This window comes from Phocoena sinus, chromosome 10 (assembly GCF_008692025.1).
Source record: "Phocoena sinus isolate mPhoSin1 chromosome 10, mPhoSin1.pri, whole genome shotgun sequence".
NCBI classification, from domain to species: Eukaryota; Metazoa; Chordata; class Mammalia; order Artiodactyla; family Phocoenidae; genus Phocoena; species Phocoena sinus.
In genome coordinates this window covers 101,126,828-101,143,626 of record NC_045772.1, presented here as the reverse complement: position 1 = coordinate 101,143,626, position 16,799 = coordinate 101,126,828, and the positions used below count along the sequence as shown (strand labels likewise).

The 16,799-nt window shown below is 50.6% G+C and overlaps 1 protein-coding gene across 1 annotated transcript in view; it reads right to left on the bottom strand.

The window, feature by feature from the left end:
- The window catches only part of WNT5B (Wnt family member 5B), a 90,335-nt gene that overhangs the window by 72,246 nt on the left and 1,290 nt on the right, over positions 1 to 16,799 (bottom strand). The window lies entirely within an intron of this gene.

The window sequence follows — 16,799 nt, the reverse complement described above, 5'->3', positions numbered from 1 at the left end:
CTCAGGTGACTGTGGAGTTTGAACATCCCTAAGACCCCCGAGCTCCAACGGCAGGTGCCTCACTTGGCCAGCGTTCTCCTTCCACAAGCCAACCGTCAATGGGGCTTTGGTGCACCAGCCATCTGCCCCAAAGGAAAGTCCCCAGGCTTCTGAGATCCTGCAACCCTCAGGATACCAGGTAGTGACAATTACAGGATTTCCTACTTATTACCTAAGGAAACAACATTAAGTACTCCAAATAATATGAAGATTTCTATTTTGTCAATCTGTCGTGGCTGGACTGGATCTTCTAAAGATGCTCAGGTTACTTTCTCTATCGATAACTAATGCAGGATGTCTCAGAGACCTGTATTAACTACTCACCATATTTCTTCTTCAGTGACACCATGCACCCAAAAGTAAGGAACCCACAAAAGAGGAGAAAGGACTTGCAAATCATATATCCGATAAGCTACCGTATAATAATAACGCGACTCAATAATTAAAAGACAAAAAATAAAGTTTTTTAAATGAACAAAGGATCTGAATAGACATTTCTCCAAAAAAGATCTACAAGTAGCCGATAAGCATGAAAAGATGCTCCACGTCACTAGACATCAGGGAAATGCAGATCAAAACCACAGTGAAATACTTCATACCCGTCTTAGTCTGTCATAACCAAATACCATAGAATGAGGGCTTAAACAACAGAAACATATTTTCTCACAGTTCTGGAGGCTGGAAGTCCAAGATCAACGTGCAAACACGGCTGAGTTCTGGTGAAGACTCTCTTCCTAGTTTGCAGGTGGCCCACTTCCCACTGTGTCCTCACATGGCAGAGGGAGGAGGAGCAAGCTCTGGCATCTCTTGCTCTTATCAGGGCGCTAATCCCCATCATGAGGACCCCACCCTCATGACCTCATCTAATCCCAGCTGACTCCGAATGGCCCCACCTCCTAATATCACCACGCTGGGAGGTAGGACGGCAACATGGCAACTTTGGGGGAAATAATTCAGCCCATGGCTGAATTACTAGGATGGCTATAGTAAAAAGACAGATAATAACAAGTATTGACAAGATGTGGAGAAAGCAGAACCTCGTACACTGCTGGTGGCGTATTACAATGGTACAGCCACTTTGAAAAACAGTCTGTCACCTCCTCAAAGGGTTAAACACAGAGTTACCAAATGACCCAAATTCTAAATTTCACTCCTTGGGATCTCTGCCCCAAAGAAACGAAAACGTATTTCCACCCCAAAACTCATATGCACAAATGTTGACAGCGACGTTATTCATAACAGCCAAAAAGTAGAAACAACCTTGGTATCCATCAACTGATGAAAGGATAAATAAAAGGTGGGCTATCCATAGGCCACAAAAGAAATGAAGTACTACAACATGGATTAACCTTGAGAACATTATGTTAAGTGAAAGAAGCCAGTGCAAAACACCACATATTGCATGATCCCATTGTTATGAAAAGTCCAGAACAGGCAAACCTATAGTGATAGAAAGTGGATGAGTGTTTGCCTAGGGCTGGTAGGGGAGTTGGGGGAAAATGAAGTGATTGCTAATGCGTGTGGGATTTCTTCTGGGGGATGAAAATGTTCTAAAATTGACTGTGATGGTGGTTGCTCAACACGGTGAACATACTAAAGACCACTGAATTATACACTTAAAATGAGTGAACTGTACGGTATGTGAATTACATCTCAATATCTTTAAGAAGTAAGTAGTAGTTAACACCCCTGGAGTCCAGCTGAGATATGCCTTAGGAGTAAGGACCTTGCGCTTGAGTAAGACCTCTTCTAAACACAGTCTGGTAAAATCTCAAACCAAGCCCTAACAAGATCTACAGGAAAGACGGAGTTAGGGTTTGAGCCCTGCCAAGTTAAAGTCTGTGCTGCTGACAGATCTGTACTAACCAAGTGCCACACCACACCTACACTGGCACCAAGTGAGCAGCCAGGAATTTAACTGTCTGCCAGAGCGAGGGACAACACATTTCAGAGACTGACAACAAAATCCAGAGCCTTTAAAACATAGCAACACAATGTCCGATATTCAATTAAAAAAACCACTGGACATAAACAAATAAGTAGGAAAAAGGTGAGAAAAAATAGTTAAGATAAATAAAATTCGACACGGTCTGGATGTTGAACTTAGTTGACAAAGACTTCGAGGCAGCTATTACAATCATATTTAAATCATTAAAAAAAAATGTTCAAAGATTTTAATAAAAACTTGATCTTGATGTGGAAACAGATAGGGAATCTCAGGAAAGAAATGGAGACTATATAAAGAACCAAGTGAAAATGTAAGCGTGGAAAAGTACAATAACTAAAATGAAAAATTCACTGGATAATCTTAACAGCAAACTGGAGAAAGAGTCAGTGAACACTAAGACACAGCAATAGAAATTATCTAATCTGAAGAACAGAGAGAAAAAAAGGATTAAAGAAAAATGAACTAATTCCAGGAACCTGAGTGGCAATATCTATCAGCCTAATATAAATGTAATGAAAGTACCAGGATAAGAGGATGAAAATGGGGCAGAAACAATATTTGAAGAAGTAATGACCAAAAGTTCCCCAAATTTGATGAAAACCACTAACTCACAGATCTAAGAAGCTCACTAGACCCCAAGAAGGATAAACATAAAAAGAACCATGCCTAGGCACATCACAGTCAAACTGCTGAAACATAAAGATAAAATATTGAAAGTGTGGGGACTGTGGGGTGGCAGAGACACAGTATGTACAGGGAACAAAGACTTTGAAAAAGATAGCTGATTCCTCATTAAAACTACAGAGGACAGAACATAATGAAACAGCACCTTTAAAGTGCTGAAAAAAAAATATGTCCAGCAAAAATGTCCTTCCAAAACAAAGATGAAGTGGAGACATTTTCAAGTAAATGAAAGTGAGGGAGTTCATTATCAGCAGGCCTGCAGTATAAGAAATGCTAAAGGATACCCATAAGGCTAGAAACCTGGAAGAATGAAGAGTACCTAAAATGGTAAATAAGCATGTAAGTATAAAAGACTCTTTCCTTTCTTCAAATAATATACTTAAAGGACAACTGACTTTGTAAAGCAAAAGTTCGAACGCTATAAGGAGGGGTTTATAACATATGTAAAAGTAAAAGATATGACAATAGACGAAGGGTTAGGAGCAGGCAAGTGGACTTACGCTGTTGTAGGTTCATCATATCTGCAAAGTATGCTCTGTGAAGAGGTACTCTAAATAGACCTGATTATTTAAGGATGCTACAGTTAGCTCTAGGGCAACACACACGCCCCTTGCAAAAAAAAGCAGGGAGGGGATGAATGGAAAACAAGTATCAACGTGGCAGATTTTAACCAAACCATAACAAAAATTGCATTAAATGATCCAAACTTAACACCCTCAGTGGTAGGAATGCCGACATCATGTACCCCAGAGAAGATGCACTGAGGGGACAGAGCGTCCCTTCTGTAGTATTCCTGCCCAAAATGTACCACGACCTGCTCGTGAGGAGACACCAGGCACCCCAAACTGAGGGAGGGACAGTCTGCACGTGTACACATCCAAGTGTCAAGGTCAAGGGAGACAAGAGAAACACCAGGCAGTGTCACTGACTGGAGGAGACTGATGCAACATGACAACTAAATGTAACGTGAGACTCAGGACTGTGTTGGACTGGGGGCCAGAAAAAGACGTTAGGGAAAAGCTGGTGAAATTGGAAGAAGACCTGTGACGTACTTAATAATACTGTAGCAGTGTTAATCTCCTGTGCTATGGTTATAGAAAAATGTTAACATTTGGGGAAACGAAACTATTTTTTGCAACATTTCTGTAAAAAGAGCTCAAATAATTTCAAAACAAAAAGTTGAAAGATGGTACTAAATGTAAATAGACTAAACAGGACAATTAAAAGACAGAGACGGTCATACTAACCAAAATCTAGAATAACCTGAATGCCCATCCAAAGTGAATTCCATGTATATACCCAGCAATGAAAAGGAGTGAACCACTAATATCTCAGCAACATGGAAAAATCTCACAGATACGATGCTGAGCAAACCAAGCCGGACAGCGAAGAGCTGAAACAAAACCCCTGAGAATTCTGGTATAATTCTGCTTATGTGAAATTCTAGGACAGGCAAGGCTAATCTAGAACGACATCGATCAGATCAGTGGTTGCCTGAGTCGCAGTGGGTGTCGGCGTGGAGAGACTGTAAGGGGACCAGGGGACTTCCCAGGGGAGTGGAAATATCTTGATTCGGGAGGCAGCTGCATGGGTTTGTCCAAATTTATTGAACTGTACACTGAACAATGGATGAATTATATTGTATGCAAATTATACTTCAATAAAGTTGATCAAAAAGAAAAAGTAAGGGAAATCCCTGGTGGTCCAGTGGTTAAGATTCCACGCTTCCACTGCAGAGGGCATGGGTTTGATCCCTGGTCGGGTGACTAAGATCCTGCGTGTTGCGTGGTTTGGCCAATAAATAAATAAATAAAAAGAAAGGAAAAGAAAAAGTTGCGCACACACCCCCTCCCCCATTCAGCTGCGGCAATACAGGGCAGCACGTGAAGAAACAGAGGGCAGAATGCATGAAGCTTATGAGTTTTGAGGCCGCCAAGATTTCCCCCAGCCTCCAGATGCAAACAGCGTGCGGAAGGAAGCTCAGGACGTTTCTTCAGAAGCAGGCCTCCCAGGCTGCACCCATAAAAGCTAGATGCCACTTAAGGCTCTTCCTTAAGGACGATTAGCAGGGCACCTCGACAATCGCACTCGAAAGAAAACAGTTCAAAGCTGTCTGGCAAAGTCGAGACCGGGATTCTCCTGATTTAGTTACAGTATAACAAACTGTATCTGAAAATGCAAAGTCGCTGAGGTCAGATTACTGTGGAATTGACAGGTTTGTGTAGCTTATTGATGCCACGTCTAAATGTGAAAATAACACCAAGGTGACCCCTTCTCTCCAGACATAACCCCGCCTCAGAGGCTGTAGGCAGAGCTAGTCACTGGCTATCGCGCAAGAGTGGCTCGCGAGGCTGTTCAGAAGCACAGCGTGGACACCTGCTGGGCACGGCTTTCCACGGGCAAAGGCCCCGCTAAGTGCTTCCCACGTGCTTCCTTTAATCCTCTCAACGGCCTCTAACAGATGAGGAAACAGAGGGCAAGAAGGTTTGGGTGGCTGGTTCAAGAGCACCTCTGGGTGTGGTCACACTGCTGGTGATTTTGTGTTGTCTTGTTTGTTTTGTTTCGTTTTTGGTTTTGTTATTTTTTGACTGCGTGGCTTGCGGGATCTTAGTTTCCCGACCAGGCAATCGAACCCGAACCCTCAGCAGTGAAAGCACCGAGTCCTAACCGCTGGACCGCCAGGGAATTCTCACTGCTGGTGAGTTTGGGGCCGGGACCGGGCTCCTACTGGGCTGCAGGGGTTGATTTTTTAAGCACTGCACATAGAGATTAGACTTCCTCTTTCATGATAAACACATTTGTGTTCATGTTGATGATATTTTTTCTGACATACTCTCCAATGCCAAGGCAGTGAGACAGGAAAATATAAAATGGAAAAAACTAAAAGCCCGGCACTCTGGTTATAGGATGTAACTTCCTTTTGATCCTTCGGGATAGGATTTTGCCTCACCAGACAAGCTTCCGCAAAGTTTTCTCTATTTCTCCTAGAAATAGAGAAATGAGAGGACAGGTGCCACGTAGGAATCACTGTTGAGTCACCAGGGGCTGTGTCTCGTCAGTGGATTTAAAAAGTCTCTGGGTCACCTATCCACTCTGTACATCCTGCAGGGATGAACAGTGCCTCACAGTGGTTATAAGCCACTTTCACACACATCGTCTCACTTAATTCTACAACTTGGTGAGGTAGGCATTGGGGGGGTACATTGTGAACCCCAACAAACAAATTACAAATGAGGGCAGGGAGGCTTGTCCAAGGTCCCTGGGAACACAGGGGCGGTGACCCTGGACTTCTGATTCACAGGTGACCACAGGGGGCCGACTGTCCTCAAGCATCCGGGTCCGAGGTCTGTGGGACATCTGGTCTTTGCCTAGAATTTCCCACTTCAGTTCTAACTCTTAGTCAATAGATGGTCAGCATGGAGGTGACACTCTGAATACTCTATTTGGCAAACAAGAGAAGCACATTTCCAAGGGAACACCAAGGCAGCCACCAGGAAATGACAACAGGTCATCTTAGTAAACAGTGATCGACGACACTGACTTATGTCACCAAATCTAAGATGCCATTTATCTTAAAATGCACCATTATTCCATCCCACTAAGGGAGAAAAGTCCTCCCAATTAAACACATTGATTTTAAGATGAATCCTACAACAAGGTCCTACTGGATAGTGCAGAGGACTATTCAATATCCTAAGATAAACCCTAATGGAAAAGAATATTTTTTAAAAATTATTTTATTTTATTTATTTTTTGGCTGCTTTGGGTCTTCGTTACTGTGTGTGGGCTTTCTCTAGTTGCTGTGAGCGGGAGCTACTCTTCGTTGCGGTGCACGGGCTTCTCATTGCGGTGGCTTCTCTTGTTGCAGAGCGCGGGCTCTAGGTGCGTGGGCTTCAGTAGTTGTGGCATGCGGGCTTAGTAGTTGTGGCTCACGGGCTCTAGAACGCAGGCTCAGTAGTCGTGGTGCACGGGCTTAGTTGCTCCGCGGCATGTGGGATCTTCCCAGATCAGGGCTCAAACCCATTTTCCCCTGCATTGGCAGGCGGATTCTCAACCACTGCGCCACCAGGGAAGTCCCAAGAATGTGTGTGTGTGTGTGTGTGTGTGTGTGTGTGTGTGTGTGTGTGTGTATATATATATATATATATATATTTATATATATATCTGAATCACTTTACTGTACAGCAGTAATTAACACAACATTGTAAATCAACTATACTTCAGTAAAATAAATTTTAAAAGATTATTAAGCTAGCTTTATGTTAAATTTCAAATGAATCCCTTAAGATGCATCCTGATCTCAGATATGTTAAAATGTGTCTTAGCATAGAGAACAGACTTGTGGTTGCCAAGGGGGAGGGGGTGGGGAAGGGATGGATTTCAAGTTTGGGATTAGAAGATGCAAACTATTATATATAGAATGGATAAACAACAAGGTCCTACTGTAGAGCACAGGGAGCTATATTCAATATCCTGTGATAAACCATCATGGAAAAGAATATGAAAAAGAATGTATACATACACATATGTATAACTGAGTCACTTTGCTGAACAGGAGAAATGAACACGACTTTGTAAATCAACTATATGGCAATAAAATAAATTTTTACAATATGTCTCAGTATTGATGAAATACGGTAACCCATGACCAGCTTTCTCCACCTGGGGTGATAACCTTCTTAGGCGTCACTAGCTCATTAGTTTCTCAGTACTACAGAGTGGTAACGATGCTGATTGCCGGGACTACTCCAGGGACCCACTCAGGTTGGGTCCTTCAAGGAAAATTCCAAGAGCCTGGAGCCGTGCGCCCACAAGAGCGCCTCGTGAGAGCAGCTGTCATAGAGGTGAGCTTTCAGATTCCCTTTGTCTCCTCACTGCCCAAACCAGCCAAGTTACAAACACTCAGCCCTTCTGGCCCAAACTCTGAGCAGGCACTGGAGTACCTGGGTGCCGGCCCCTTGACACCTTCAATCTGTCCAGCAGAGAGTTAAAGAAGGGGGCTGACACTGACTCCGTGCAGGAATTGCCCTAATTCACACAAATCATCACAGTGGATTCTCAGAATAACCCTAGGAATTGGCCATTATTATCCCTGTTTAAAAGATGAAGAACAGGGAGCTCAGGAAAGCTCAGCAGCCAGGGTGAGGTCTATCAGGTGTGAATGGCTGAGTGGGGATTCAAACCCACGTCCATCCACTTGCCCCCAAAGGCCATGCGCTTTCCACTACACGGGGGACAGAAAGCAGGGAGGGCAAAGGCCTTTACAAGCCTGAAAATCATAGCCGTGCTAACCTGAAGCCTGGGAGGCTTCCGCTGTCTAAACAACTGCACAGCAAACAACAACCCTTCCGCTGCAGAATGCCCCACTCTCAGGGGACCCGCCGGTCAGCAGGAAGGCCGGTCACCCCCCTGACGTGGTCCCCTGCACTGCCCCAGCTGCACGGAGGGCCTCTCCTAAGATCTGCTGAGAACACAGCGTAACCAGCCACGTGCCTGGTAGGGAGGATGAGACGTGAACACAAATGATCACGATGTAAGACAAAGTGTGAAAAGGGCCACACAGATGACCTCTGAACTGCGGCAGCCTGCAAGCTCCCAGCCAGAGAGGGCATTTCTGACAGAGGCGGGCAGGGGGCTGGCATCTGAGGCGCACCTTGAAGGACAGGCAGGTTCCCACAGGAAGGGGGGGGCAGGGCGCCTGGCTCAAGTGTACATCGGGGAGCGGGACACAGAGGAGCAGAGGAGAGAAGCCTGGGAATGTTGGCAGGGTGAGGACTGAAGGCCACTGAACACCACAGTCAAGATATTGTATCAGTTCAGTGGGGTCACAAGGAGTCACTCAAGGATGCCGAGCAGGGGACGGACCCAGGGCGGCAGGGTGACCGTCCGGGAGCAGGTGACTGATGTCCCTGGCGACTGGACCAGGGACCAACAGCTGGTGGGAGAGCGGGGGCCCTAATTCACATCCCTCACATGAGGGCTCAAGCCCAGGCAAGAGCCCCCAAACAGGATGCAAAATGGATAATAATTCCAAGGGATTTAAGGGAAACGGAAATAAGGAAAGGTTCTCAGGAAAGGAACAGACACCCTTTAGAACAGCGGTTCTCAACCAGGGGCAACTTTGCCCCCAGGGGATAACGGGCAATGCCTGCAGACACTTTTGGTTGTCATCACACCGGAGGGCAGGTACTACTGGCGTCTAGTGGGTAGGGGTCCTACAGGGATGCCGCTAAACACCGCACAATGGATAGAACAGCCCCTACTACAAAGAATCACTGGGCCCAAAATGAACAGTGTCAAGGTTTAGAAACATGGCTTGGGGGCACAAGGAGAGGGAAGTGGCACCCACACCCCTCGCCAGGCAGCTCATGAGCCCAAAGGCAGAGGAGGCACGGCGCCTTCTCTGCAGAGACGCAGCTACTCCCCAGGACCAGTACACACCTCCCCCCACGCCTTTCCTCGACATCCCTGGGCACGTGCTACGGCCGGGCCCGACAGGCGCCGAGGGTGAGGACAGGGGCAGCCCCTGCCCTCAAGGAACCACCTTCCAGAAGGGGGACAAGCACAGAAGAAACACACACGTGTCTGAAAATGCTTACGTGCTCGCACATGTCACTGTGGTACAGACTGAAAAGGGACGCCTTTTTCCTGCACGAGCCGGGAGGCCAGCAGAGCACTTAGGAGCAAAACAGTGACACGATCTGACCTGAGCAGGACGGCTGCCGCTGCAGCAGGGAGACCAGCTGGGAGGCTGCTGGTGGTGGACTGAGCCAGGAGGGGGGCGTGGAAGGGGTGAGGAGAGGCCGGGGGTCTGGGGATCTTCTGGGAAATTAGACATGTCAAGATCCACTGCTACTGGGCTCCCCTGGTGGTACAGTGGTTGGGAGTCCGCCTGCCGATGCAGGGGACGCGGGTTCGTGCCCCGGTCCGGGAGGATCCCACATGCCGCGGAGCGGCTGGGCCCGTGAGCCATGGCCGCTGAGCCTGCGCGTCCGGAGCCTGTGCTCCTCGGCGGGAGAGGCCACAGCAGTGAGAGGCCCACGTACCGCAAAAAAAAAAACCAAAAACGATCCACTGCTGGACTGGATGTGGGCCGTGAGAGAAGGAGAGAAACCAAGGAGGATCCAGGGCTTACGGCGCGAGCGACTTGGAGGGTGAGATGGAGCAGGTCTAAGGGGAAAGGTCAGAAGGTCAGGCTGGGATGCCCCTCAGACCTTCTAGAGAAGGTGCTGCTTGAACAATCGAGATACCAGTCTGAGGGTCAAGGGAGGGGCCAGCAGGAGATGACGGTGTGAGATTAGCAAGAGGGCGGATGGTACTTACAGCCATTGCAGTGTGTAGAGAAGAGAAGAGGTCCGGGGAGAGGAGGAAAACCCAGAAAGCCTCAGCCAGTGAGGGAGGAGGGAGCCTGGGAGAGTGAGGCATCTGGGGGCCAAGCCAAGACCAAGCATCAAGGACGGGGCGACGGTGTAGCCGCCTGAGGCAAACAGAGACCCTTCTTATCAGGTCTTCTCAAATTATATTCAGTGGGACTTTACTGGACACTGGCTGGACAACCTGGGACCAAAGACATGCATGCTAGTAACTTCTGGATGGTGCCAGTCGTCTGGAATGACAGCCTAGCGAGGTAGATGGCTGTGTGCGTGCAATGCACTCAACGGAGCTCCTAACGCCGTTCCTTCCCCACGTCTCCATCCGGTCACACATGGGTGGAAAATGTCCTGCTAGCAACGGCACAGGGAGGAATGTGCCAGGTCCCCCTGGGAGCAGCCGACCGTCCAGCCTGAGCAGAGGTCAGGTCAGCGCTTCCTCTCTCGGATCTTCTGGCCTGGGCCGCTCCTGTGGCTCCCTGTTCTTCTGTGTTTCCAACTGTCTGCTGCATCCCCAAACCACCCGCAATGTGTGTGCGTTGTCACGGACAGGTCTTAAGCACAGGGTACGGGAGAATAAAAGACTCAAGAGGTTTTCGAATTCTGCATACTTGCCGTTTGTACATAGAAGGAGTTCCTAGAACAAAAGCTTCTGAGGCTCAGGGACTGTATCTTATATCCCCAGCGCCTGGGACTTGCCTGGACCAATATTTGTTATATGAATAATTCAATCCACAGAAAAATCATTAAGGATGGCATCTTTTTAGGCAAAATAGGCCTTTTCTAGCAAAGAACATACTATACAATTACAAAGCTCATTGCCCTAAGATCAAGAATCACAGCTATTTTGGGAGCACCTTTAAGCTCAGGCACCGTCAACACTGTTTCAGCCCCGAGGATGCCGTGGAGAACAGGAAAGACACAGGGTGGCAGACATTTAACAAGAACTAACAAAAAAGAGAGTTCGAGACGGTGATGGGTGTTCTAGAGCAAAGAGCCAGGAATAGAGAGTGTGTGTGTGGGGGGCAATCCTGCCGCTGGGGCCTGAGGGTAGGGGTCCATCCAGCACAGAGAGGACCGCCCACAGTATCACGTGCGCCACGTGGACAGGAGGGCAGGACGGCCACAGGGAGCCTGGTAGACCACGGTGTGGGGTCTGGGTTATGTTTAACTGCAGCGGAGCTAAGGAGGGTATTTTCTGGGAAGCGTGCAAACTCCCTGTTAATCCAGTAAGTCCCCTACATACGAACGAGTTTCGTTCCAAGAACACGTTCATAAGTCCAATTTGTTCGTAAGTCCAACAGAGTTAGCCTATGTACTGTGATAGGTTTATAATACTTCTCACACAAATAATACATAACAAACAAACAGAAAATAAAGAAAACATGTTTAATCTTACGGTACGGTACCTTGAAAAGTACAGTAGCCCAGCACAAGAGCTGGCACACAGGGGCTGGCACCAAGTGAACAGGCAGGAAGGGTTACTGACTGGAGGAGGGAGAGGAGGTGGGAGATGGTAGAGCTGAAGGATCCTCAGCAATAGGAGACGGAGGAAGCTGCAGTGTCACTCACGCCTGCCGTTGACGGCGCAGGTTCTGGGCTTGAAATAAAGACACTGTACTACGGTGCTGTAAAGCACTGTACTCTACACAGTGCTGTAAAGTACACAAAAGCACAACCACTTGTAGGGGATGCACACACGTGACAACGTACGCCAGACACGTGAACTAACTTACGTGACTGGACGTGCGAACGCACGTCCGCACCTTTGACAGTTTGCAACTTGAAGGTGCGTATGTTAGGGGACTTACTGTATCCGGAAAGATACACAAAATCTGCAGGGAAGCCCACGTGTGATGGCCCCGAACTTGACACTCTGAGAGGTGGAACTGTCGGCGCAGCTGGAGACTAGGTTAGGGGCAGGGCTGGGGACGGCAGCCTCTGGGCTTTGACAAGTTAAAGGACTTGACCCAACCCCCTAGGTGAGGCCTGACCTCCACCTCGGAGAAGGGCGTGTCGCCTGCAAAGCCAGTGGGTCCCCGCTTGTCAGCCCGAGGTCCCCCGTGGTCACAAGGAAAGTCTGGGACAACGTCCAGCCAGCAGAGGCCTTTGGTGGGGCGGAGTCAGTGGATTTGAACGCCTCTAGGTGGGAAAAGCCCCTCCAGTGTGCACTGGAGCCCTGCTCCACAGCTGGCTGCTACCACCGCCCTCCCCTCCATACCCCCGTTTGGCCCTGTCGGCTCCTGGGCGTACCTGAGGGCGAGGCCCTTCACAGGTGCTCTGCGGATGGTCTCAAGGGTGGACGGACCTGGCCTGGGGAAAAGGAAGACGCCCTCGGGGGATCTCCCCCTGTGTATTTAAAGCAGGCTTCGGATTTGATTTTGCAGAGGTTACCTTTTTAAGAACAAGAAAAGACAACATGTCAAGATCTTGAGTGGTTTCCAAACGCAGGGACTTTCCCGGCACCTGCTTAGTTAAAAGGACAGACTCGTGTGAGGCGGGGCCCTGCTCGACCCCCAGCCTACAGGCCCCATCGGCATCCCGACAGCGTCCACTTTTCCTTCTTTTCACAACAGCCAACGCTGAACACCCAGCCCCTCCCGTCGGTGGTCGCTCCACAAACCGGGACCCTCCATCCCATGGACGTCACGCCGGATGGGATGCGGTTGACACCCACGAGAGTCACTCCCTTCCAGGACTGGCGGGCACACGCTTGACACGGGCAGCTCTGTTAACAGCAGGGCGGTTTCCAGGTTCCTCCCTCACAGCTCGCAGCCAACGACGCCCAGCCCTGCACAGCCTAGTGCCCTGCACACCCAGGTCCTCACCACCAACTGCCTCTCTGCAACCACGCGAGAGGAACAGACAGTTACTGTTTCCACTTACAAGTGAGGCAACCGAGGTACAGAGAAGCCGGGTTACGTGGCTGGCTTCTGAGGGCTGGGCCACAGCCGCAGTGCCACCCTGAGGCCCAGCCTCTAGCGTCTCAGCTTCCCGCAGCCTGCGGACTCGGGGCATAAGCCACAGGGCCGCCCAGGACCCTCGCGCCATCCGCCAGCCCCTGCTCCGCAGCGGACAGGGCATTTCTAGCCCTACGCTTAGATACAAAATCTCTTTAAAGGTTCAATTACAGCGATTGCAGGTCTTGTAGCCAGACAAGATCTGTGTGAAGTATTTAGTAATTCATTACTCAGAGTTTCCCAGGAGAAACTTCCCAACGAGCATGGGTGAGGTATATAATCTTAGAGACGATTCCACAAAGGGAATCAACTTCCTTCAACCTCCCTCAGAGACAGGAACGCCATCATCTCTGGGTATCTGCTGGGAAGAGGAAGGGGGCGCCCAGCAGGAACAGAGCCCAGGGCTGCTCTGAGGCTTCTCCCCCAAAGTCCCCTCCAAAGGGAGGACAGAGTGAGACTCGGCAGCGAACAGGGCCACCCCGAGCCCGTGTCAGAGAAGCTTTGTTCTCATTTCTTTTGCTCTCCCAGCAGGGCTCAGAGCAGATCTACTGACTGGACATTCCAGATAACTTGGATGTGACCTTCGGGGGCTAAAGTCTGTAAACCAAGAACTTCTCAAACTGAAGCCAAGACCTCGGGAAATCCACCCCGACCCTTTATCAATTAGTGAGACAGGAGTGACCCTGGAGGGGTTAGCATTTCTGGGGCTCAGGGACCCTGGGTGCCCCCCAGGAACTCAGGCCCTGGCCCCTAAGTCACCAGCAGCTGGACACAGGGCCTCGAGCCATTCTTGGGAGGCCGACTAACCACAGGGGCCCCTCCGGGCCGGAGCCCAAAGCCAGGAGCACAACCTGAGCCTCCAGCTGGCCCATAAGCCCTGCCTGCAGGCCTGCAGGGGGTGAAACAGTACCTCTGTGAAAGCAGCCCCGATGTCCCTCCGTCACCGCCCCTCCACCGGGAACAGACGCCTTTGACTGGCTGCCTCCCCATCCCCAGGCCTGGTCCACAGCAGAGGGATTTCCAAAATGGAACCAGCTAGAGCTGTCTGAAACAACAGACTGTTAGAACTGGAAGGGCCTCCAGGGCAATCTAATCGCAAGCCCCACATGACGGGAGAGACAACTGAGCCCCCAGAGGAGACGCTACAATGCACCCCTCCCCCAGTACACCTCCCCTCAAAACCTCACACAACAGGACATACAGGCGGGCTGGGTCCTCCCGGGTTCTGGAGGGTCGGGGTGCGAAAAGAAACACCCCTGTGTCTGAGAAAACATCCCTGTGTCTTTAGGCCTGCACTTGCTCCCAAGGGGGCCCTGGGGCCCTGGGCTGGGCTGGCGACAATTACAGTCAGCACGAGGGTCTCGGTGGCCAGGCTTGAGCTCCCTGAAACTCTTCTGTACCTGACATTTGGAGGGCTCAGGGGAGAGCTTCCCCAGTACTAACCAGCTTCCAAAAAGAGCTGGGAAGAAAGCCCCGCGGGCAGAAGACGGGAGGAGAGAGGCCAGCTTTAGAAAGTCTGGAGGAGAACTAAGGCTGCACAGTTGGGAAAGACCCAGCTGCAACCACAGGGCAAGAAAGTCTGGAAACGCTGCCCAGCGGCCACAGGGCAAGACCGAGAGCCAGTGGGTCAAACTGGGATGAGGGGTGGAGGCTTAAATTTACCCAGGTAAACAGAGCCGACTGGGGGGCTGGGACGAGTGGGCCGTCACTGCCAAGGCCGGCCAGACTGGAGCAAACTGCAGGTCCGCTCTCCCAGATCTGCCAACTCGCTGCCTGGGGGAGCGGACAGTCGCCCCTCAGAGATGGGGAGAAGGTGACTTTTTTTTGTAACATCTTTATTGCAGTATAATTGCTTTACAATGGTGTGTTAGTTTCTGCTGTATAACAAAGTGAATCAGCTATACGTATACATATGTCCCCACATCTCCTCCCTCTTGCGTCTCCCTCCCTCCCACCCTCCCTACCCCACCCCGCTAGGTGGTCACAAAGCACCGAGCTGATCTCCCTGTGCTGTGCGGCTGCTTCCCACTAGCTATCTGTTTTACATTTGGTAGTGTATATACGTCCATGCCACTCTCTCACTTCATCCCAGCTAAGCTGGGAGAAGGTGACTTTTACCATGAAAGGTGGTTCAGATGGAAAACGATAGGGCCTTTCACGTTCATCACAGCGTCCGTTCCCAAGCCCTCTGCTGGATTTCTCTGGACTGCTGGAGGCAGTTTGAAGACACTTAATGGAAGCCAGCCAGGACGCCCCTGGGGTGAGGATGGGGAGCCCCCACGTCCTCCCCTCACTCGGGGTTTCTCCATCTGCTATTGTGAGTCTTGAGATACTTGAAGGGGCTACAAAAACAGCACCAACCAACCAACCACTGAAAACCCTGAGGACCACGTTCAGGTGTGCGGATGGAGCATGGGCGGCGTCTGAGAACCTGTTCGGAAGATGACGAGGGGATGAATGACAGGCAGGTTGGAAAGGAGCTCGGGAGCACAGACCAGAGCAGCGAACAGGAAAGCTCTGTGGGCTCAGTGGCGCTTCCTCCGGAGGCGGCTAGCACTAGCGCTTCAGGTAAAGCCCTCGTCCCCTGCTAGACATGCCGGCGTGGCCGTCCAGGACCCGCAGAGCCATCCCAGGAGTGAAAATTAGAACAGCCTCGCCTGGGCTCCTGTCCTTCTTGAAGGAGAGCCAACAAAAAATCTTCCAGCTGCCGCTAGGGCAAGACCAGCGTGAAACGCGCAGGTGAGGAATAATCCCAGATTTTCACTTTTCACAGCACGTGGCTCTCAGCAGTCGGGCTTAAGCTTTGGGCATAGAAATTTTCTTTTCAGAAAACAGTTGTTTCAAGCCAACAAGACACCCTCGGAGACGTGAGCACAACCAAAGGACACGAAGAGGGCTGCTTTCGGGCACACCGAGCACACGTCTGCTCACACATTCATACTGGAATACACGGGAAGTCGGGGCCTGGGAAAGCAGGGCTGCCTCTGCTTCCCGGCAGGCAGACCCCAGCGGGTCCCACGCCCGAGGAACGAAGTGGGGCTGCCCTTAGGTCCTTATCCACACGTCACCTCGGTAGGTGCTTTGCTCCACGAACCCCCTTCCCTGCGTCTGCTCCACCTGCGCCTTTTGGGGCGGGGACCTGGCCCCAGTGTGCCTCTGGCCTCGGGCCCCGGACTGGATGTCCCCACAAAGAGCCCAGCCCCATCACTCCTCCCGCGAGCGTGCAGAGGGCTCTGAGCACGGCCCTTCCTTCCCAGGAGACGCACCTCCTTCCTCCTGCTATTTATAACCACAGATCTTCTGTGTGAAGAGAGAACAGATGCTATTTTGAAACAGAGGAAACCACCACTCAGCCTTCCACGTTCCACAGGTCGGCGGGTCTGCCGCGGGGAGCGCGTGTGCTCCTGGCGGGCGTGTGGGCACAAGCTCGGGGCCGGGCCTCACTCACCCACGCCTGAGATCGGAGCCTTGCCTTTCATAAGTAAACTGCACGTCTGAGTCAGCAGCAGGAGGGCCGGGGTCCAGGAAAGGGTCCTCAGCTCTCCCAGAGTGTGCCTGCCGCACCCTGGCCCCCGTGTTGCCTTAGGGCCAGCCTCGGGGGGGGGTCACCCTAAGCTTCCAGCCCTGTGCCTGCCTGGGTGCTGGTGTTTGGCCAGGAGCGTGACTCTGCCCCACTGGAGTTTTCCACACCCATGCTGATGGCATGGCATCACAGCTCTGGCAAGTGGGCACTTCCTTGGCCGCTAGACTGGTAACACGATCCTGGCCTTTCTCCTCCAGGTACCAGGTTGAAACTCT